This window comes from Podarcis cretensis (genome assembly GCF_951804945.1).
Source record: "Podarcis cretensis genome assembly, chromosome: 2".
Taxonomy (NCBI): Eukaryota; Metazoa; Chordata; class Lepidosauria; order Squamata; family Lacertidae; genus Podarcis; species Podarcis cretensis.
In genome coordinates, this window is record NC_137171.1 from 108,609,733 (window position 1) to 108,634,182 (window position 24,450).

General features: G+C 46.5%; 1 protein-coding gene across 1 annotated transcript in view; it reads left to right on the plus strand.

Moving 5' to 3' along the window:
- Window positions 1-24,450, plus strand: part of GABBR1 (gamma-aminobutyric acid type B receptor subunit 1) — a 184,814-nt gene that overhangs the window by 18,687 nt on the left and 141,677 nt on the right. The gene's annotated exons all lie outside the window — the stretch shown is intronic.

A 24,450-nucleotide genomic window follows, 5' to 3' on the forward strand; every position in this document is an offset into this window, starting at 1 on the left:
ACGAAGAGTTGGGCACAACTAAATGACTAAACAACAACAACAAGTGTCTATACACCCAGGTCAGTGTGCCTGTAATGCGATATACGTTTGGCTAGGAGTAAGCTGCCTTGGGACGCGGGTGGTGCTGTGGGTTAAACCACAGAGCCTAGGACTTGCTGATCAGAAAGTCAGCGGTTTGAATCCCCGTGACAGGGTGAGCTCCCATTGCTCGGTCCCTGCTCCTGCCAACCTAGCAGTTCAAAAGCACATCAAAGTGCAAGTAGATAAATAGGTACCGCTCCGGCTAGAAGGTAAACGGAGTTTCTATGTGCTGCTCTGGTTCGCCAGAAGCGGCTTAGTCATGTTGGCCACATGATCCAGAAGCTGTATGCCGGCTCCCTTGGCCAATAAAGCGAGATGAACGCCACAACCCCAGAGTCAGCTACGACTGGATCTAATGCTCAGGGGTCCCTTTACCTTTACCTTTTAATGTGTCTTTAGCTGAGGCTCCAATACTTTGGCCACCTCATGAGAAGAGAAGACTCCCTGGAAAAGACCCTGATGTTGGGAAAGAGTGAGGGCACAAAGAGAAGGGGACGACAGAGGACGTGATGGTTGGATAGTGTTCTCGAAGCTACCAGCATGAGTTTGACCAAACTGCGGGAGGCAGTGGAAGACAGGAGTGCCTGGCGTGCTCTGGTCCATGGGGTCACGAAGAGTCGGACATGACTAAACGCCTAAACAACAACAACAACAAATGTGTCTTTGTGTCTTATTATACTCCTGTGCGGGTGGCGGATCCTCGACTCACAAGTGGATGCTCTTCTGCCTTCGCCCCGTGTGTGAATGTGTGCTTATTTCTCTGACACTGTGTATGTTTCTCTGGCTCCAGATTAGCCTTTCAGGAACCCGCGATTAAGAGGCTGCAACCCGGGGATTATTTTGTCTGCTTGCTGGTTGCCCACCCCTCTGCCTCTCTCCTGCTTGTCCCTGCTATTGTATGAATAATGAATAGGGGATGTCTGGCTGCCGGGAAGCCTCCGTGGGGGGACGCCGCTCCTGCGGCAATGAACACGGCTTCCCACTTAGTGCTCTCCCGCTTCGCGCCATGCAGCGGGTTGTGGTTAGACTTCCTGGTGCTGCTTCCTCCCCGAGCTGCCATTCAGCGCATAGCAGTTCCTCGCCAGCCTCCTCACTCCTCCACCGCCTCCACCTGCCTGACCCGGCTTCGCAAAGGCTTCCTATTCTCAGAGGAAGTTTTAAAAGACTTATGTTCAGGGAAGCGGCCGGCCAGGGCCCCAAAGGGGTGCCTGCCTCTGCTTGGGCAGCCAAGTGTGCCGTGTTTGGCCAGTATTCTCCATGCTGGCGTAAGCTGCATAGTTATGAGTCGCTGCGCAGGCTTTGTGGCATGAAGATGAAGATGTGCTGAGGGCAGCACAGGTGCAAAGAGCTGTCGGGGGGGGGGGGGGTTGCGAGGCATCAAGACACCCCTGCAGCAATGGCATGAATCACTACGGCCTTAACAAAAAAATTAAAAGGGTACCACCCGTGTTATTTATTGCATTTGCATCCTGTTTTTTCTTCGCCAAGTAGCTCAAGATGGTGTAAATTGTTCTCCCTGCCCCTCCTCATTTAATGCTCACAGCAACCCTGTGATGTGGGTTAGGCTGAGGGGCAGTGACTGGGCCCAAAAGATTTGAACCCTGGTCTGCTGGGTCAGAGCCCAACACTCTAATAACTGCACAACACTGGCTTTCTGTCAAATATTTTTCTCTTCTTCTTCTTCTTCTTCTTCTTCTTCTTCTTCTTCTTCTTCTTCTTCTTCTTCCTCCTCCTCCTCCTCCTCCTCCTCCTCTCTTTGCTCTTGTTCCTTTTTAAAATAGATTTTTAAAGAATTTATTTTATTCCAGGATATTATAACATTGTATTAGGTATCAACTTTTGTATATCTTTTGGTAAGTATCAACAAAAACATATCCTTTTTTATTTTTGGTAAATTCATCACAAATTCTTTAGCATACTACTTCCAGTAATCTGAGTAACATTGTTTAGGCTACTGACCTTTGTACTACAGTTAAGTCCAGGATAGCTGGACTGATGCTTCATCAATGGGAGATAATGGTTAGGAAATGATCTTTTGTTTGCTGAAAATCTCTCTGTGTTTTTGCAGTAGCTTTCTCCAGACCACCTACTATTAACTGAGCTTGTTTTGGATGTTTGGATGTGATGCCAATAAAAGGTTTGATGATGATGATTAACTGATCATTCAATTCTGATTCCTAAAGTTCATGCGGAGGTCAAATTATACCAAGTCTTTCTTGAGCACGTCTTCTTCTTCTTCTTCCTCCTCCTCCTCCTCTTCTTCTTCTTCATCTTCATCTTCATCTTCATCTTCCAGCATTACTTCTGATTTGTTTGTGTGGTGGCAGAACCCTTTAATCCACTTTAATCCAAATGTGCAAACCTAAAGTATGCATTTAAAAGTCACCCTGCAAAATACTGACAACCTGGAGGCACTTTGAAATATTCAGGAAAGCTGAAAGAAGAGTGACTCTCCTCCAGCTGTGGAGATTGGGCAGGTGGAGGAGGGGGAACGGGACAAGAATGCTGCAAAATGATGCAAAACTGTTGCCACACATCAGCACTGTTTTGGAGTGAATAGGACAACATTGGGTTTTGGAGTGATAGCTAGGGCCCTAGATTTGAGGAGCAATTGCTCAGTTTATGGGATGCTGCAAAACATAGGGTTTGGGGTTTTTTGCTGCAAAACAACAGCTTTGGAGGGGATTCCAAATGTTGGGGTTTGTGGGTAATGTTAAGTATGAACCCCATATTTGATGTATCAATTACTCGGTTTGTGGGGAGCTGCAAATCCCTGGGGTTTTGCTGCAAAATGCTGCAAAACTTTGGCACACGTTTGGAGAGAGAGGTCAGTTTTTGAGCTAAGAAGATCCACGCCATACATTTAAAGCAGGTGACTTTTTCCCAAAGAATCATGGGAACTGTAGTTTTGCTAAAGGTACTGGGAATTTGTAGCTCTGGGAGGGGCAAACCATCATTCCCAGAATTCTTTCGGGGAGTGAAGTCAAGTGATTTGTATGTGTGTTGGATGCGTTTTAAGTGTGTGGTGTGACTCTGACCAGAGATAGGGGGAGAGAGTGGAGGCTTCTTGCCTTGGAGTTAGCTGAATCGGGGCATGTCTGCCCAAATCCAATCAGTGAGAGATCTTTGGCACTGTTGGAGTGGCTTGTTTGCCTCTGCCCACGGCTCTGCTTGTGTCTTTGTAAATAAAGCAAGCGTTATTACAATAAGTTCCTGCTGCTCCAGTGCTCCCCGCCTGTGAAGACAACTAACCCAGGTAGAGCTGTGTCCCTGGAAAATCCCCACCGACTGAGAAACTGGCCAGGATGCAGCAATATAATAGCAGGCTCCTTCTTGAACCCATAGCCTGTAATTATTACCTCCAGGGCCATATTCCAATAGCTCTGAATCTCAGACAATGAGCATCCAAAAGGACACAGACAACGTACATTTAACAAACCGCTTTTCCAGCACCTGTAAACGTTCTGCAGATGCCCAGTTTTGGATTTCACAAAAAGGTAAATAAACGCCGGCTCTTTGGATGGGGCCAATGGGCATGGCCTAGAGCAGGGGTCAGCAAACTTTTTCAGCAGGGGGCCAGTCCACTGTCCCTCAGACCTTGGGGGGGGGCAGACTATATTTTGAGGGGGGGTGGAATGAATTCCTATGCCCCACAAATAACCCAGAGATGCATTTTAAATAAAAGGACACATTCTACTCATGTAAAAACACGCTGATTCCTGGACCGTCCGCTGGCCGGATTGAGAAGGCGAATGGGCCGGATCCGGTCCCCGGGCCTTAGGTTGCCTACCCATGGGCAACGAGAATGCTCACAACTTGCAGGCACCAGAACAAAGGCAGAGACAATCCCTTCCAATCCAAACATTCAGTTCTATGATCAGGGCTAGCCACCTCCATACCTGGTGAAGAAGCAACATCGTCTCTCCCCAGAAATTGGCACCAATGCTGGCAGCAGAGGTGGTGGTGCAGGTGGCATGGGAGTGGTGCCAGTGGAGGTGGGCAGTACAGCGGAGGTGAGAAGTGTGGCGGCAGAGGTGGCATGGCAGAGCGGCAAAGCCGTGTGGCACTTCCCCTTTCGCCTCAAGCGGAGAAAGGACGCGCTGCCTTGTCTATGATTCTAAGCGAGAGTTCCTGAACTGGTGTGCTGCAGTGGTTAGAGCAGGGGTAGGCAACCTAAGGGCCGGGGGCCGGATGCGGCCCAATCGCCTTCTCAATCCGGCTGGCAGACGGTCCGGGAGTCAGCGTGTTTTTACATGAGTAGAATGTGTTCTTTTATTTAAAATGCATCTCTGGGTTATTTGTGGGGCCTGCCTGGTGTTTTTACATGAGTAGAATGTGTCCTTTTATTTAAAATGCATCTCTGGGTTATCTGTGGGGCATAGGAATTTGTTCATTTCCCCCCCCCAAAAAATATAGTCCAGACCCCCACAAGGTCTGAGGGATAGTGGACTGGCCCATGGCTGAAAAAGGTTGCTGACCCCTGGGTTAGAGTGTTAGACCAGGACTTGGAAGTCATTGTTACAACCACACATCATGGAGACCAGGGATAGGGAAATACACTCCATAGTGGTCTTACAATATGGGATGTGCTCCATGTTATGGAAGAAGAGGAAGTGAAGATGTGTGTATGGTGCTACTCTGAGCCTATTGTAGCATGTGCCTTTTGCCCTATGCCTTCTGCTGTAGACCATTCTTTGGTTAGGCATCTTTGTGGTTACCGTATTGGCCCGAATATAAGCCGCACCCAAATATAAGGTAAAGGTAAAGGTACCCCTGCCCGTACGGGCCAGTCTTGACAGACTCTGGGGTTGTGCGCCCATCTCACTTAAGAGGCCAGGGGCCAGCGCTGTCCGGAGACACTTCTGGGTCACGTGGCCAGCGTGACATCGCTGCTCTGGCGAGCCAGAGCCGCACACGGAAACGCCGTTTACCTTCCCGCTGGTAAGCGGTCCCTATTTATCTACTTGCACCCGGAGGTGCTTTCGAACTGCTAGGTTGGCAGGCGCTGGGACCGAGCAGCGGGAGCGCACCCCGCCGCAGGGATTCGAACCGCCGACCTTTCGATCGGCAAGCCCTAGGCGCTGAGGCTTTAACCCACAGCGCCACCTGCGTCCCTACCCAAATATAAGCAGCACCTTTAAAATGGGAGGGGGGGGAGGGGAAAAAATTACCCGAATATAAGCCGCTCCATTCCTTGCTGTTCCTGGCTGCAGAAATGTAAGGTCGCAAATCTAAGCCACACTTTTCACGGTCGGAATTTGGGGGGGGGGGTAAAGTGAGGCTTATATTCAGGCCAATATGGTAATTATCCAGGATGATTGGCTAATATTTCATTCACAGGAGCCGGGGTGGTGTGTCCTGTCTTGCTGACTGAGCCAAAACAGGAAAGTGCTACTCTGCAGCCCCCAGGAGTCTCAAAGAGTGGCTGAGATAGATGGATGGAACAGATGGTAGGTAGGTAGGTAGGTAGGTAGGTAGGTAAAGAGTGTTTCTAGCTGATTCGCTGAAATTTGGGGTGCGTCTGGGATAGGAAAGGTAAAGGGACCCCTGACCATTAGGTCCAGTCATGGCCGACTCTGGGGTTGCGGCGCTCATCTTGCTTTATTGGCCGAGGGAGCCGGTGTACAGCTTCCGGGTCATGTGGCCAGCATGACTAAGCAGCGTACGGAAACGCCATTTAGCTTCCCGACGGAGTGGTACCTATTTATCTACTTGCACTTTGACGTGCTTTCGAACTGCTTGGTTGGCAGGATCAGGGACTGAGCAATGGGAGCTCACCCCTTTGTGGAGATTTGAACCGCCGACCTTCTGATCGGCAAGTCTAGGCTCTGTGGTTTAACCCACAGCGCCACCCGCATCCTGAGTCTACCCAAATTGTTCTCTGGAGCATGTTCTGTCTCTTTGTTTCACCTTATACTCTGCTTATATACATGTGTAAACAAAGCCGTTAAAAGCCGTAGCACTCTTTCTCACCTGTAAGAAACTTACAGCACAATCATTTACATGTCTGCTTCAGCACTGCAAGCCCTCAAAAGGCCCCTGATGACCTATTTGTTCCAAAAAGGCCCTTCTTTGATAAGCATTTTCTGCCGCTGCTAATCGATCTGCCGCTGAATTATTTTATACGTTTTAATGATACTGCTTGGAATGGGATGTTGTTAGTTATGGGTGTTGCTGCCTTGCTGATGTTTTACTGTTTGTGATTCTAAAATCCATGAACGCAGGGAACATTCAGCTATGGTCTGAAGCCGTGTATAGACTCCTCCAGACACAGCTCAGCAATTTGTGACAACAGGGCCTTCGTCTCCATTGCTTGACCCGGGATTATTTCCTTACATAATTAATTAACTTAAAGCATTTATAAAGTGCTTAATATTTCGAAAGCCTCTCAGTGGGTACAATATTTTTTTTAACATTTTTAAAAAGCCATTTTAAAAACACAGCCTAAAACCAATAAAACAGCAGTATGAAAGCATACAAAACAGGTATTAGGGTTTCCAGACACATACAGCAGGGTCTGATCTTACGGGTCAAAGGAAGCCTGAGCAAAACATCATGCTTCATGTATGGCAGGGCAGTTGGAGAAAATGCCTCTTTGCACATCACTGACTTCTGATATTCTGCAGGGTAAAGGTAAAGGTAAAGGGACCCCTGACAATTAGGTTCAGTCGTGACCGACTCTGGAGTTGCGGCGCTTATCTCGCTTTATTGGCCAAGGGAGCTGGCGTACAGCTTCCGGGCCATGTGGCCAGCATGACTAAGCAGCTTCTGGCAAACCAGAGCAGCGCACGGAAATGCCGTTTACCTTCCCGCTGGAGCGGTACCTATTTATCTACTTGCACTTTGCCGTGCTTTCGAACAGCTAGGTTGGCAGGAGCAGGGACCAAGCAACAGGAGCTCACCCCATTGCGGGGATTCGAACCGCCAACCTTCTGATCGGCAAGTCCTAGGCTCTGTGGTTTAACCCAAAGTGCCACCCGCATCCCTCTGCAGGGTACGATCTCCCTATTCTTCTTCCAACAGGTCAACAGATCTATTGCTTTGGCCAGCCAGAAACCCCCTTGTACATTTCCATCCACATCTCTAAAGTACATGGGCAAAATGCCACTGTCCAGCCTTGAGAGCCAGTGTGGCGTAGTGGTTAAGAGTGGTGGACTCGTAATCTGGTGAACCGGGTTCGCTTCCCCGCTCCTCCACATGCAGCTGCTGGGTGACCTTAGGCCAGTCACACTTCTCTGAAGTCTCTCAGCCTCACTCACCTCACAGAGTGTTTGTTGTGGGGGAGGAAGGGAAAGGAGAATGTGAGCCGCTTTGAGACTCCTTAGGGTAGTGATAAAGCGGGATATCAAATCCAAACTCTTCTTCTTCTCTTCTTTCACATCCTCTCTGTCTGGGCTCTGCAAAAGGACTCTTGCTCTCCTGCTTTGCACCCCAAAAGGCTTGCTGCATTTTAACTCCTCCCATGTTAAAGAGTGACATAAGGGTGGGTTTCGCTTTTCTTCCAAAGAGCACCTAAAGGGCAGAGGGATCGTTCTAATCCACCATAATGATTATGAAAATGCCCAAGGTTAATTAATTTTGGATAAAACATTAAATAGAGGATTATAATAGAATTTTAAAAAACCCAACGCCATCCCATAAATGTGCATTGGAAGCATGCGAGGGTAATCCAGCCTTTAACCCTCATTAACCCAGTTTAGCTAAAAGGTGGCACATGCATATTATGGGAGAATTCATGATCTTGAGAATATGTCTGCTGGCTCGGCTGGTTTTCAGCTGGCGGGTCAGGATCCACTACTAGGTCGTGGCCTGATGTAAGCTGGGTCGCGCAGCGGCAGCATTAACAACATATGGTATAACGGAATTAAAAATAGGTTCCTAAATGAATGTTTGGTAAGTCCCAGATACGAAAACACCGAATGCTATACAGTGGTACCTCGGGTTAAGAACTTAATTCATTCTGGAGATCCATTCTTAACCTGAAATTGTTCTTAACCTGAAGCACCACTTTAGCTAATGGTGCCTCCTGCTGCCGCCGCGCGATTTCTGTTCTCATCCTTAAGCAAAGTTTTTAACCCGAGGTACTATTTCTGGGTTAGCGGAGTCTGTAACCTGAAGTGTCTGTAACCCGAGGTACCACTGTACTGCTGAAGTCAGCACATTTCATTCAGTGTGCCAGTGTGGTGTAGTGGTTAAGAGCGGTAGACTCGTAATCCGGTGAACCGGGTTCGTGTCTCCGCTCCTTCACATGCAGCTGCTGGGTGACCTCAAGTCTCTCAGCCCCACTCACCTCACAGAGTGTTTGTTGTGGGGAGGAAGGGAATGGAGAATGTTAGCCGCTTTGAGACTACTTTGGGTAGCAATAAAGCAGGATATCAAATCCAAACTACTACTACTACTACTACTACTACTACTCTTCTTCTTCTTCTTCTTCTTCTTCTTCTTCTTCTTCTTCTTCTTCTTCGCATGGGTAGGCAAACTAAGACCCGGGGGCTGGATCTGGACCAAACGCCTTCTAAATCCAGCCCGCAGATGGTCCAGGAATCAGCGTGTTTTTACATGAGTAGAATGTGTCCTTTTATTGAAAATGCATCTCTGGGTTACTTGTGGGGCATAGGAATTTGTTCATCCCCCCCCCAAAAAAAATATATAGTCCGGCCCCCCAACAAGTTCTGAGGAACAGTGGACCAGCCCCCTGCTGAAAAAGTTTGCTGACCCCTGGTTTAAAGAGTGCAAGAGCATAAAATGAGCCTTCTGGATCAGTCCAATGACCCAGCTTGTGCAGCATCCTGTTCCCTAGATGCCTGTGGAAAACCAGCGAGGACGACTCAAGTGCAAGAGTCCCCCCGCCCCCCGGAGTTTGAGTATAGCTGTCATGGCTAGTAGCTGCTGATAGCCTTTACTGCCAGGAATTTCTCCAATTCTCTTTTAAAACTACCTTTTAAATTTGGTGGCCATCATTGCCTCCTGTCAGTGTGAGTTCCGTGGTTTAACTATGCACTGAATGGAGAAGTGCTTTCTTTTTTCTGCCCTGGGTCCTCAAACATTGGATGACCACAAGTTCTAGTGGTTCTCCGTTCCGTTCCTCCTAGTTTTCTCTGTATATCATTTTTATTAAATTTTCTGTCTTACCATTTAAAATACTCATTTCTCGTCTTAAGAGATCAGTGACTTCCCGTCTTCTCTTTCCATGGTTCACTTTACATATCATAAATCCCTGCATATTTTACAAAAACGATCCCATTCAGTATTCCATTATTGCATCCATCAAAACTTGTTTACACTGTTGAATTTATCTTAATGCTGCCAGCGTTTTCAGCTGCACACAATTATTTCCCATATGTTCAATAAACGTTTTCCAATCTTCTCTAAATGTATTTTCTTCTTGCTCTCTTATTCTATATATTAAGTCTGCAAGCTGCACATATTCTGTCAATTTAAGTTGCCATTCTTTTTATATATATATAATTTTTATTAACTGGCCAATCACATCAAATTAAATCACATCGCATAAATTCCAAATTACAAAGCCAAATTTTTAAATTTTGTTGGGGGAACCCATACTTCAAGATCCAAAGGGGGATTCAGATCATCTTCTTATTACTGCGTTAATGTCCAAATCAGTCCCAATCAGTCCACAAAGTTCATAATTCTATCCAGTCTTATCTTGGTGTTTCCACATCATATCTTGTTCATATAATTTCTCTTTTTCCTTTACGATCTCTTCTGTTAGTCTCCTTAAGCCGGTAAGCAAGTATAATAATCCTGTGTGGATTTCCCGTTCCTCCAAACTAGGTCCAGATGGTTTCCATATATCTCCTTTGTAGATAACATCACTCTTTCCATCATAAATTAGGCATTGTCATTCTTAAGTCCCACCGAGAAGTTGATTTCTCTCTTTCTCCTCCCAGACCCAAGAGTTCCATCAATGCCTCCCAAAAATGGCGACGGCATTTTTAACTGCGTCATTCCAAAACTCTTAGCTTTCCAGCTTCGTCTTGAAACATTGCTTTGATTCGAAAGTTTATCTCCACACAGTCTTAAATCCACAACTTAAGTCCTTAATTTCTGACTCATTAGGGGAGGGGATTCTTGTTTAATCACATAAGAAAAGGAAAGGCAGGTTTTCCCCCCTCCCCCCTCAGTCATTTGTCGTACCGTATCTTGACGTATCTTCTCATATTTTATTCTTGTCTTGTTATCAGAGATCTCTTCTGTCAGCAGTCTTTACTCCCCCTTTTTCCTTGAAGTATGTGCAATTTATCTCGTCCAAATTGTTTCTTTTGAAGATTGTTGCAACCAGAGGCGCGAATCAGGGACGGCGTCCAGGAGTGCCGGAATCCCACAGGAGGGCTTTGTGCCTAGTGCCCCCACCCCCACAAATTCGGGGGTGGTATAGGGCACAGCAGGCAAGGGCCGTCCCCGCCCCCACAATCCTGGGGGGGTTAAGGAGGCTACTTACCCCCATCATAGCCTCCAAATTACCTCGTGTGGGTCGGAGAGATGTTATTGTCAGCCATCTTCCGATGCGCCACCTAGTGGCCCCCTTAAGTTGCCATTCTTCTCTGGTTAGGCCATCGCTCGTTTTCCATTTTTGGGCTAACGAAACACAGGCTGCAGTTGTTGCATACATAAACAACCTTTTTTGACACCTGGGAATTTCAGTCTGATTTATCTCCAAGAGAAAGGACTCTGGGTTTTTTGGGAAATGACTTTTAAACATTTTTTTTCAATTCATTGTGAATCATTTCCCAATACTCTTTTACCCTTTTATAAGCCATCATTCCTCCTGGTTTTCTGTTTCCCCCACCAACAGTCAGCCACCAAGGTCCTGGAACTCCTCACAATGGAAGGAGGTAGAGGTATCCCTAACCCATAGCTGTTAACCGTCCCTTATTTGGTGGGAAACTTCCTTATCCCAGCGCCGTGAGCCACTGCTGTCCCTTATTGATGATGTCCCTTAAATTTCCCAGGTTTCAAAGGAAGCAGCTCCTTTCCCTCCCTCCCTGCCAGCCATCCAATAAGGAGTCTAAGATCGACTGGGGGGTGGAGCTTGCATGCCTTGTGCCGATCAAGTTGGCCGTGTTGCCTGGGGACTCGCCTTCGCTCAGCGCTTCCCAGCGGAGAGGTGACGGTGGTTTTCCTTGCTGCATCCCCTTTACCAGGTTGCTGCGCTGTGGGAACCACTGCTTGAGGCTTCATTTGACTTCTGGCTGGGCTTTCTGCCTTTGGCTCAGAGAGGCTCAAAAGTTGAACATACCTGTGCCTGGAAAATCCCTTATTTTGGCTGACGATCCCCTATTTTCGAGGCTGCTGGTCCCTTATTTTCAAATCTGTAAGTTGACAGCTATGCCCTAACCTGGAGTTATATTTCATTGCTAACCAAGTAAGACATGCCACCCCTTTTATTTTAAATGATTTCCAGTGAGTCCAAATGGAAATAGAACTAATCAAGGGAATACCAACCTCAGCATACTAAATTAGAAATTTAGAACCAGCCTAAAAGTTCAAAACAGATTCATGCAAACCATGCTTAATGCCTAGAAAGAGAAGGCAGGAATCCTAACTCCAGTGTTGTCCTCACTGGCGCCTTCCACTCACTATGTCAGGCTTCGGGGGCTCAGCTTCTTCCCCCCCCCCCCTTGGCCGTAGATAAGCAGGACAATGCAAAAAGAGTCACTTACCATTTAAAGAGTCTGTAATGATCACAGCGAAAGAACAAAGCATCCATTCTTGGAACGACGGTGCTCCCAATTAAGGTTTCTACCCACTTCTCCCCTAGTCACTTCCGCATATTGCAACCTGATCTCGCAACCACTGTACCTTTTGTGTAGCCACCTTATCTGCTATACGTGACCTTGAACTGATAGGCTGGACGCTTTCCAGTGAGAGAGAGTCTGTTAGCTCTCTCTCTCCCAGTTCTTCACTTTGTTGTTCACCCCCCAGTTCGTCCCAACTTTTGTCTTCAGAACTATGCCCCTCTGCTAACCAGTGTTCCAAATCTATACTGCTCCGCTGCTCCTGGGAAGATTCAGGATCCTGGCCAGGAGCAGGGGGAGAAGAAGAAGAGGAGGAGGAGGAGGAGGAGGAGGAGGAGGAAGAGTTTGGATTTAATATCCCGCTATATCACTACCCTAAGGAGTTTCCAAGTGGCTAACAATCTCCTTTCCCTTCCTCCCCCATAACAAACACTCTGTGAGGTGAGCGGGGCTGAGAAACTTCAGAGAAGTGTGACTGGCCTAAGGTCACCCAGCAGCTGCATGTGGAGGAGCGGGAAATCAAACCCAGTTCACCAGATTACGAGTCCACTGCTCTGAACCACTACACCACACTGACTGGTAGGCTCCCACCATTCCTCATCAGAGCAGTACTCCTCAGCCTGGTCTCTGACACGCTATTTCACAACAGTTCGTGACAATCTGATGTGGCCGGATGGAAGGCAAAAGGTTTATTCTGGTTTCGTGACTTTTATAACAGAAATACACCATTATCAAGGGCAAGAAATATGGGCTAAACTAGGAAACTTACAACCCCCTTGGCTGCTGCTCCACTAAAGCCGCACTATTTTGGCTAACCCAGTTACCACTAGCCCCATTTGAAAGAACTTGTAGTATCCACAGAAGGACAAGACCCAGGTACAACATCCACAATCTGTAAAATTCTACCTGGGGCATTGGTTGGTTCACCTGACCCTATTAAACATCAGTGGAAATGTTATTTTGGCTATGAACTTGAACCAGGACAATGGAATAGCTTTTGGACAAAAGCCCCATTTAAGTCTAGTTCAGCAAGCAAGAGAGAATTAAACTCCAAAACTCATATACAGGTGGTACCTACCCTCTAAGAAGCTGGCAGTGATTCATCCTGGCACCTCACCATGTTGTTGGATGGGATGCCTTGCCTCCACACCAGGTATGTATCTCCATATGTGGTGGGAATGTACAGTAATCCAGCCTTTCTGGAATTTGATATTCCAAGAAACTAGCAAAAAAAACCCCCCCACAACAACAACAATTAGAAGTTGAACCAAAATTAGCTTTATTCCAAGACAACAATCTGGATACAGTCATACCTCATGTTACGTTTGCTTCATGTTACGTTCTTTCAGGTTACGTCCCGTGGTGACCCGGAAGTACTGGAAAGGGTTACTTCCGGGTTTCACCGCTCGCGCATGTGCAGAAGCGTGAAACAACGTCACACACATGTGCAGAAGCGGTGAATTGCAAGCCGCTGCCGCACCACTGTGGGTTGTGCTCTTTTCATGTTGCGAACGGAATGGATCCCGTTCTCAACCAGAGGTACCACTGTATATATAATGAAGAATTAAGAAGCCATTTATTACAAGTGATGAGATGCAAGACACTGTACAGACCGGTTTGGAAAACAGCCCAGATTAACAAATAAACTACAGTTGACATGTGGACAGATTAAGAAAGATGGCTTTAGCCCGGTGTGGTTTAATTTCATAACATATGCCAGTATTCCAGAAAATAAACAATCTCACCCATCAGCACTTGGCTCAATCTGGTTGATCTAAATTTAAATTTAAACATGTAATTTTATTATCTTCACTTTGAACTCCCCTCCCACGTCCATCAATATACCAACACTTTATATTGTTCCAATGGTAACATAAGAGGAAAAACGGCTATTAGTCATGCTTCACCTAAACACAACCACAAGGACTCTCAATTAGGAGTTTGGCTTTGCAATATCGAATGGGATCTGTTCACTCTGCTCTATTCCATTTCTCCTTTGTTTCTGTTTTTATTTAAACCAATTCACAAGCCAAGAAGTTGCACATTGACCAATAATAATGAACCATATGCCACATATACTACTGCAAAATTTTAATGATATTTTGGTGTTATACAAATTACATGAGAAAACTTGGTCTATGTATTTGTATTATTTATTGTTCTTAGGATCCTTGACCCAATAAAAAGTTATTTAAAAAGGGAGGGGGGAGCCATCCAAGTTGGTAGCCGTCACTGGGAGCCAGTGTGGTGTAGTGGTTAAGAGCGGTAGACTCGTAATCTGGTGAACCGGGTTCGCGTCTCCGCTCCTCCACATGCAGCTGCTGGGTGACCTTAGGCCAGTCACACTTCTCTGAAGTCTCTCAGCCCCACTCACCTCACAGAGTGTTTGTTGTGGGGGAGGAAGGGAAAGGAGATTGTTAGCCGCTTTGAGACTCCTTAGGGTAGGGATAAAGCGGGATATCAAATCCAAATCCAAACTGCTTTCTGTGAGGGTGAGTCCCATAGTTTAGCCATATGCTTTGTGAAGAAGTGCTTTCTTATAACTATCCTGAATGCTCATATTTCTATTAATACTTTATTTTATGGTTACCAGATTTTTTTCAATGAATCCAGGGACACTTTTTTTTTTTAAGCTGAGTAGCAACAGGGAGTCAGTAGTGGGGATGGTGAGGCAAAAGACCCTGGGCCCAAGCACACATGCATATTGTATAAAGGTGCAAAACCCTTCTTTCACACCCTGTGAAACATAAATGTAAGAGTTTTTTTAAAAAACTAGGCAATGGCCGCCTGCCTGCAACTCCCGAGCCTCCCCCAATCAGTCAAAACAAAGGGGGCAGGAGATCTGTACCGCCGGACGTTTCCCTTCAGCAGTGGCAGCAGCAGCGGCAGTCAGCAGCCCGCCTGGTTGCGCAGTTGGCTCTAGCTGGCTTCAGGAGCGGTTTGCTGCTCACTGCCGTGGCGCCCACCAGTTTGCCTCCCAGAAGTCCCCATATGATGTGTCTTGTGCGCAACACATCATATGGGGACTTCCGGCGAGGAAAAATGGTGGGCGCCATGGCAGCAAACAGCTCCTGAACTGTGTTACCAGGCTGGCTCCGGGCTGCTGAGGCTGCCACTGCCACGTTTCCCGGGGACAGATTTGCAAATCTGGGGACATTCTGGGGACGGAATTTGTCCAGGGACAGATCTGCAAATCCGGGGACTGTCCCCGGGAACCGGGGACGTCTGGTAACCCTATTTTATTTTATTGTTCCCTGCTCTGGGCTTGAATATATTCAATGGAGCCGGTTACAAATACATTGGTATGGGGGAGAGAAAACCAAGCTATATCCATTACAAAGAAAGAAAGAAAGAAAGAAAGAAAGAAAGAAAGAAAGAAAGAAAGAAAGATCCATTTCTATTTTGGGCAAAGCAGATTGCTGATCTGGGCCCCCCCTGATTTGACACAAAGTGGACACGGGTGGCGCTGTGGGTTAAACCACAGAGCCTAGGACTTGCCAATCGAAGTGCAAGTAGATAAATAGGTACTGCTCCGGAGGGAAGGTAAACGTTGTTTCCGTGCACTGCTCTGGTTCGCCAGAAGCGGCTTAGTCATGCTGGCCACATGACCCGGAAGCTGTACGCCGGCTCCCTCGGCCAATAAAGTGAGATGAGCGCCGCTACCCCAGAGTTGGTCACGAAAGGACCTAATGGACAGGGGTCCCTTTACTTTATCCAATCTCCTCTACCACCCACGCCAGTGTCCCAATCTGGATAGGACACCAGCTTCTGCAATCTGCTGCTTCCCCTCCTTTCTCCACAGATAACATAGAAGCCAAGCAGCAGTAGCAGGAGGGACCAGGGATGGGAGGCACCGAGGGCCAGATGGGGAGTCTTCAAGGGCTGCATCTAGCCCAGACGCTGTAGGTTCCTGAATCATGCTATAGTGCATCTTAGTCCTTTTTTGCTAGGTTTTAAATGCTCTTTTAGAATTATTATTATTTTCTTGCTGATTGCATTGGATTTTGGGTTTTTTTTTAAAGGATACTTGTGTTGGCCTTATTGTTCTAACTTTTTTTTATTGTTGCGTATTTTACTGGTTCTTTTTGTTTTGTTTTATTGAACGGCCTCTGAGAACGCAGTTAATGGGTGGTCAATAAATGTCGAAATAAAATAAAATATTCTCATAGCCAGCTCTCTCTTCAGAGTTCTTGGGGCAATTTATAGAAAGCTTCTTGTGGTCTTCAACCAGGTACAGATCTGGTACTCCACTTGTGCTTGGCTCCAACATTATGGCCACATTCGCACCATACAGCTATAGATAGATAGATAGATAGATAGATAAATGTTTTTATTAAAGGATTTTCTGTTTAAATTCATAGTCCTTTCTACACATAACACCGGTCCTGAGAGATCTGCATTGGCTCCCAGTACGTTTCCGAGCACAATTCAAAGTGTTGGTGCTGACCTTTAAAGCCCTAAACGGCCTCAGCCCTGTATACCTGAACGAGCGTCTCCACCCCCATCATTCAGCCCAGACACTGAGGTTCAGCGCTGAGGGCCTTCTGGCAGTTGCGAGAAGCGAGGTTACAGGGAACCAGGCAGAGAGCCTTCTCGGTAGTGGCGCTCGCCCTGTGGAACGCCCTCCCACCAGATGTCAAGGAAATAAGCAGCTATCTTATTTTTTAAAGACATCTGAAGACAGCCCTGTTTCGGGAAGTTTTTAATATTTAATGCTGCATTGTTTTTAACACTCGATTGGGAGCTGCCCAGAGCGGCTAGGGAAACTCAGCCAGATGGGCGGGGTATAAATAATAAATTATTATTACAGGTCAGTTAAATTTGGCGTGAGACACCGAAGAAGGAGGGTAGTGATTTTTCATTCTTTTGCTTAGTATATGTGCATAGTTTTTGTTTTCAGCGTTGCGAGGACAGGTTCTTTATTTATCTGTTTGTTTCTTTTTGTTGGCGGTGCGAGAGGTTGGAGAGCCCAGAGCGTGGTTAGTTGCATTCAGTTAAATGCAGGGCGTTTTGTTTGTGTGAGAGAGGGAGTGGGGTTCACACCGTATGGTTAATACAGACGTACCTTGGAATTCGAACAGCTTAGTGCCCGAACATTTTGGCTCCCGAACATCACAGACCCGGAAGTGACTGTTCTGGTTTGTGAACTATTTTTGGAAGCCGAATGTCCAACGGGGATTCTACAGCTTCCGATTGGCTGCAGGAGCTTCCTGCAGCCAATCAGAAGCTGCGCTTTGGTTTTCGGAAGTTTCGGAAGTCAAACGGACTTCCGGAACGGATTCCATTTGACTTCCAAGGTATGATTGTACAGTGGTACCTCAGGTTAAATACTTAATTCATTCCGGAAGTCCATACTTAACCTTAAACTGTTCTTAACCTGAAGCACCACACTAGCTAATGGAACCTCCTGCTGCCGCCGCGCTGCTGGAACACAATTTCTGTTCTCACCCTGAAGCAAATTTCTTAACCTGAGGTACTATTTCTGGGTTAGCGGAATCTGTAACCTGAAGCATATGTAACCCGAGGTACCACTGTACACTGTTGTGCCACTTTAAACTGGCCGCAGCTTCCCTTTAAAGAATCTTGAGAACTTTAGTTTGCTATGGGTGCCGAGAGGTGTGAGGAGACAAATATATTCTCTTCAAAGAGTTTCAATTCCCAGAGTTCTCTATGAAGAAGAAAGGCTCTGAAATGGGGGTCCTGTGTTTTGGGGGGGGGGGAATAGAGGCCTCCTCTGAACCCTCAGCACTCTCAAGAAACTGCAGCTCCCATCATAGGAGCCAACTCCTAGCGGCAGGGGTCTCTTTGCGCCCCCCCCCCCATAAAATTATTCAAGTTGGCACCCCTGGCTCCCATAATTCTTTTGGGGAGGCTATGACTGTTCCAAGTGGGATCCAGACCACTTACCAGGCCCCCTTTAGCACGGGGATGTCTAGACTCCTTTAGTCCTATGATCCCATTATTATGGGTTATGCCCCCAAGATCCTAGCTTCCAAACATCATAATAGCATTTCGGCGTCCCTGCCTATAGACTCTCTATGCGCTAATTGACTTCTGGATTAGTATTATGGGATTTGCTTAATGCCATAAGTGGTGCACTTTATCAATCAATAAGGCCTTATCAGTCTTATTAGCGTATGATTTTAGTCCACCACCGTCAATAATGCATGCACAACAAAGTACACAGAATTGTAAAACTAATGTAAGTGCCTAAGCGTCTTAATTCCTCCCCACCCCCCTTCTTCTTCTGGGAACTTTGTGTCTCTTAAACAATAGGAAATCTTAAATCTTTCAAAGAAGGGCTGCTATTAATACGAATCTTTTTTACATTTCCCTTTTGCTGTTCACTACCCACATCACCAGTTGACTGAAATCATCTCAGGTACTTTAGTCTGTTCTCTAAAATGTTTACAGTCCTTCCCAATGCTATTTTTCCATAAAAAAGAGGTGCTGGAACCTGGAACTCAGCATGAACGCCTCCATTGTTCTCTTAGACTGGCAATGGCACTCACCTGATAGGCTGCCGGATCAGGCCCATCTAGTCCCACATCCTGTTCTCACAGTGGCTAAAGTGGATGGCTGTGGGCAACCTGCAAGGGGACTCTCTTCTCCTGCGGTTTTGTCCTCTTTTAAAACCATCTAAGTTGGCGGCCATCCCTGTGCCTCCTGTGGGGGTGAGTTCCATAGTTTAACTACGCACTGCATGAAGAAGCCCTTTCTCTCTTTTTTAACCTGTCCCAAATCTTCCTACGTTCAGCTTCATTGGAGTCTGCAGTGCAACTCTGCGATGCTTAAAGGCTTTGATACGTGCGCTGTGTCAATCAAGTCGTTCCTGGGACCAGCCTTTCTCCCTGCAGAACAGCACACTCATTTAAGTTAAATCGATGGGCTACTTTGAGTGAGTGAGTAAGTGAGTGTGCCTGTTTCCCACACAGAGACGGTTTCATAGCCACCACTGCATTGTTGTTGAGTCCACAGGAACCTAGGTAGTTGACTTATCCTCTTATAACAAATCCATCTAGCTCAGTATTGTCTTCACTGAACGGCAGCTTCTCTCTGGGGTTTTAGGCAGGATCATACCCTCCAACATTTCTACGATGAAAATAGGGATGTCCTGTTCAACAACAACAACAACCCACCCATCTAACTGGGTTGCCCCAGTCATTTTGGGTGGCTTGCAACACATAAAAACATTATAAATCAGTTAACATAAAAAAGTACAGTGGTACCTCGGGTTACATACGCTTCAGGTTACATACGCTTCAGGTTACAGACTCTGCTAACCCAGAAATAGTACCTCAGGTTAAGAACTTTGCTTCAGGATGAGAACAGAAATTGTGTGGCGGCAGCGCGGTGGCAGCAGGAGGCCCCATTAGCTAGTGTGGTGCTTCAGGTTAAGAACAGTTTCAGGTTAAGTACGGACCTCCGGAATGAATTAAGTATTTGACCCGAGGTACCACTGGATAGGGTAGCCTTCAGATGTCTTCTAAAGGTCGCATGGTTACTTATCTCCTTAGCTTGGGGGTTGCACACCTTCCACACCCTCCAACCTCTCTCCAATGAAAATAGAGACATCCTACCATACCCTCCAACCTTTCTCTAATGAATATAGGGACGTCCTAAGGAAAAGCGGGAAATATTGCCAGAATATTGATTGCAAAAAACTGGAAGGGGGAGAAAATCCCATCACTATTAAAATGGCAAAACAAACTCTGCGAGTTTGTAGAAATGGCAAAATTGGCGGCAATTATTAGAGGCCACTCAAATCAGATAATAATTAGAGAATGGGATGGAGTGAAGGAATACATGGAAAAATATGGTTCCGGAATTGAAATATTAATAGATAATATGTAAAACGTGCAGGGGTAAGCAATAAAATAGCAATAGAATCAATTGAATAATTATTAAATTATAACAACACAACAAGATGGAAGAAGTAAAATATGGAGATCACTCATGGGTGAAGGGGAGTATATGAGAACCTATAATATCATTTATAATATAATTTGTTAATTGCGTTGTATTTACATACAGCAATGGAAAGCCTAGAGCAATTACATATATTTTAATTTAGGTAACAGGCTTCCCTTTGAAAGTACGCGGGTGGCGCTGTGTGTTAAACCACAGAGCCTAGGACTTGCCGATCAGAAGATCGGTGGTTCGAATCTCCATGACGGGGTGAGCTCCTGTTCCTCGGTCCCTGCTCCTGCCAACCTAGCAGTTCGAAAGCACGTCAAAGTGCAAGTAGATAAATAGGTACGGCTCTGGCAGAAGGTAAATGGCGTTTCCATGCGCTGCTCTGGTTCGCCAGAAGCGGCTTAGTCATGCTGGCCACATGACCCGGAAGCTGTACGCTGGCTCCCTTGGCCAGTAAAGCGAGATGAGCGCTGCAACCCCAGAGTCAGTCACAACTGAACCTAATGGCCAGGGGTCCCTTTACCTTTACCTATGTAATAGGCTTATGTTAGAAAATGAATATGGATTTTGAATTTGATGTTTGTAATTTTTTTTGGTTTTGAAATAAATTTTAAAAACCCAGCAAAAAACTTTTTAAAAAAGGAAAAACAGGAAATCCAGGATCAAATCAGAAACTGGTATGGCTTCTGTACATCCGGGACTGTCCCTGGAAGATAGGGACCCTTGGAGGGTCTGCAGGATTCTTTCCTGAAGATGCCAGGGATTTGACTTTGGCCCTCCCGCCTGCGAAAGGAGGTTCTCTGCCTCTGAGCCAGGGCCCTTTCCCATGTTGCTCCACCTTCCTTTTCAGGATGCCCCCGTGGGTCTAAGTGAAGAGTCCAGCTGCGTTCCCTTTGTCTTTTGAAACCAGCTTTAAGAAGGAAAGTAGGGTTTCTGGCATGAATGATTTGTGCTTAATAAAGCCATGCTGGCTAGCTTGTAATCTCTCCATTTTCTCTGAGTGCTGATACATTAAGGTTGCAGCCCAGCCTCCTCAAAATCAATGGGGGCTCTGCTATTGACTCCAATTGGATGTGGATTGCCCCTTAATTGTGTTTTCATTTCCGCTAATGTACACCAAGGTGCAGAAGTTGAGCTAAGAGAGCTGCAATTTCCCAGGTTTGCCGCCTTCCTGTGTGTCTATCTGCGTGCAAAGATACAGGCTCTGCACTTGCCCTTTTCCAGTCTTCGGGGAGGGTGCCAGTTCCTTCCTCATGACTGAGCTCTCCAAAAAGCAAAACCCTTCCATCCGTCCGCTTCCTAGAAGCTTCCCTTTTTGGTGAGGTCCTCCACACAGATACGGCTTCCGGTTGGGCTGCCCCCGAGGTTCCCGAAAAGAAATGCAATCCTGTTGGACATTTTCCATATCTGCTATTAGGTCCCCAGAGCACAGATTCACACAGTGGCAACCAACTGATACGGAAGGCGGGGCATGTCTTCTTCACCTTCTTCTTTGCTACAATATATCCATTTATTTCCAATTGTCAATGTCAAAAGGGACTAAAATCTATAAAATTCATAGAAAATCAACGTGCCAATTTGCTCAATTTCTCTAGGACTCCATGACACCTCCCCTGTCCTCCATAATCCCTCAAGCAAGGTGTCAAGACCCTAATCCTGTCAAATCACTCTGCCAAGCCTTTCCTCTGGGCAATGCCAGTACATGGACCATTGTCTTCTCATCACCGGTACTCAGGATGTGCTTATCTGCGCATATCTCCAGCTCTGCATATTCCCCCCCTCTCTCCTCTATATGTTAATCCTGTGTAACCCAACCTCTTCTTAATGTATTCATGATGTAATCTGTGTAACCCAACCTCTTCTTAATGTATTCATGATGTAACTGGGATGTATTTTTCACTGTATTCTGGGACATGGAGGGAAGTTTCAAAAGTTCATGTCACCCCTTTCTCACTGTTCAATCTCGCCTTGAACCTGTTGCGCTATAAACTTGGATCTTCTGCAGCTTGCTCCTGTCTCCGGCTGAGCTCATTTTCCTCCGCAGGGACCCGCGGACTTAGTCCGACATGCTGGGTGGCAGAGCAGCCTCGCACCCAAATTTTACCGTAACACAACCTTGCAGGATTCAACAGGATTTATGCATATGCAGAACAAAGGTACAAAGCGATAAGTTCGCAATCTGCACACCCCAGTCAGGGTGCGCTCACTTTTTATAGACCATACAAAAAAACAGAGAGTGAGACTTTACATTCTTATCCAATCAGGCTCTAACATTCCATGTTTCTCCCTTTGAAGGTTAAAACTTCTTAATTTACTCATTCTTTGTTTGTCTGCCTGCTACGGCCTTCCCTGTTTCATAACAGTTGCTTTGTTTGTCTGCCTGCTTATGGCCTTGCCAGTCTTATAACAGTGGCTTTGATAACAGCATGCTGGAATTTCTATTTCTGAGGCCCTTCAATCCGATTAATGGAGACCCTCATTTCAACTCAGGACCAAAAGACCGTGTGAGAACCTGAATAAGCCAGAACAGAAACACTTTCCTATTCATTCTTCCTTTGAGCACTATAGCTCATTGGCAGGGCATTTGCTTGCACCCAAAGGCCTCATCTTCACATAGGACTGGAAACAACACCTGTCTGAAATGCTAGCAAGCCATATCTGGCTGTGGGGTGTATGTGGTGTCATGAGAGGGGGAGTACCTCTGATGGGGGGGCGCACCGTGTTCCTTGTGGGGTAGTTTAGTCCCCCACCCTGCACTCAGCTCTCACCTGTGGCTTCTAGAAGCTGTCAGCATGTGACAGTGGCCACACCCTGGGAACAGCTTTGACTAGCCAGCTAAGCCAGGTGAGGGTAGCCATTGGTTCTCAAACCTTCAGTGAGTTAGGGACTTCCCCTGCAGGCAAAGACAGGCCTCGGCCCAGTATACCTGAAGGAGCGTCTCCATCCCCGTCGTTCTGCCTGGACACTGAGGTCCAGCTCCAGGGCCTTCTGGCGGTTCCCTCACTGCGAAAAGCAAAGCTACAGGGAACCAGACAGAGGGCCTTCTTGGTAGTGGCACCCACCCTGTGGAATGCCCTCCCATCAGATGTCAAAGAGATAAACAACTACCTGACATTTAGAAGACATCTGAAGGCAGCCCTGTTCAGGGAAGTTTTTAATGTGTGACATTTTAATGTATTTTTAATCATAGAATCATAGAATCATAGAGTTGGAAGAGACCACAAGGGCCATCGAGTCCAACCGCCTGCCAAGCAGGAAACACCGTCAGAGCACTCCTGACATATGGTTGTCAAGCCTCTGCTTAAAGACCTCCAAAGAAGGAGACTCCACCACACTCCTTGGCAGCAAATTCCACTGTCGAACAGCTCTTACTGTCAGGAAGTTCTTCCTAATGTTTAGATGGAATCTTCTTTCTTGTAGTTTGGAACCATTGCTCCGTGTCCGCTTCTCTGGAGCAGCAGAAAACAACCTTTCTCCCTCCTCTATGTGACATCCTTTTATATATTTGAATATGGCTATCATATCACCCCTTAACCTCCTCTTCTCCAGGTTAAACATGCCCAGCTCCCTTAGCCGTTCCTCATAAGGCATCGTTTTCAGGCCTTTGACCATTTTGGTTGCCCTCCTCTGAACACGTTCCAGTTTGTCAGTGTCTTTCTTGAACTTAATCTTTGTTGGAAGCCGCCCAGAGTGGCTGGGGAAACAAGCCAGATGGGCGGGGTACAAATAATAAATTATTATATTATTATAATAGCGAGACCAACGTTCAAGAACAGTCAGCTTGCTTTATGGCTGTGCGGGGATTTGAACCCTGGTCTCCCAGGTCCTAGTCCAACACTCTAACCACTATTCCATGTCAGAGGCATCCATGGGCTGACATCAGGGTCCTTCTAGGAGCTGCTGCTTTTCCACTGGAAGCCATGTACCCTGTGCCACCATTTCCACAGAAGCAAACAGGGACATTATAACACCTCTCCTCATACCAAGGATCATTACACAAGACCCGAAATACTGTCTCTGCAATGGGCTCTCCTGGTCTGGCAGCTGAAACTGAAGGAAGGAGTGTTAGGAGGTTGTTATATATGGCCGGTTCCAGAGAATGTTTATTCTCACAATGGATGTTCCGGAGCACTTGTAATTCAGCTCGGCTTGGTTTTATTGTCCTAGCCATTAAGCAGAACAAGCATTTATTACAGGAAAGCCGCAACATCCTGCAACGTTAACCACTCAGTGAAGCTGCTCTGGGGCATGGGCAGAAAAGGATCAGGAGGCACATTTTGTAGCCATGTATGTGCATTTTGACACCCATGTGTGTAGGTACCCTCCAACTTCTCCCTGGTGAAGCAGAGGAGACATTGCCTGTGCTTGAGAACCCGCCGATTGGATGGACTACAACTCCCATCATCCTTGACCGTTGGCCATACTGGCTCTAGGGCTGATGAGGAGTTGGCGCCCAACAAAATATGGAGAGCCACAGGTCAGTCATACCTGTGGGTACTGAAGTCAGGGAAGCTCTGTGTTTGGTGAGAAGATTCTCAGTCCTGGTTCTCAAACCTGCACGAATATCTCTTGAATTCTTTATACTCAATCCCTGCCCACTTTAAAAGTGGAAGCTGAGTGAACTCTGCCCTCTTGCAAAAATGCACTGTTCTTATATTTCCCCGACCAGAATTTGTGACCTGGGGAGAAGGTT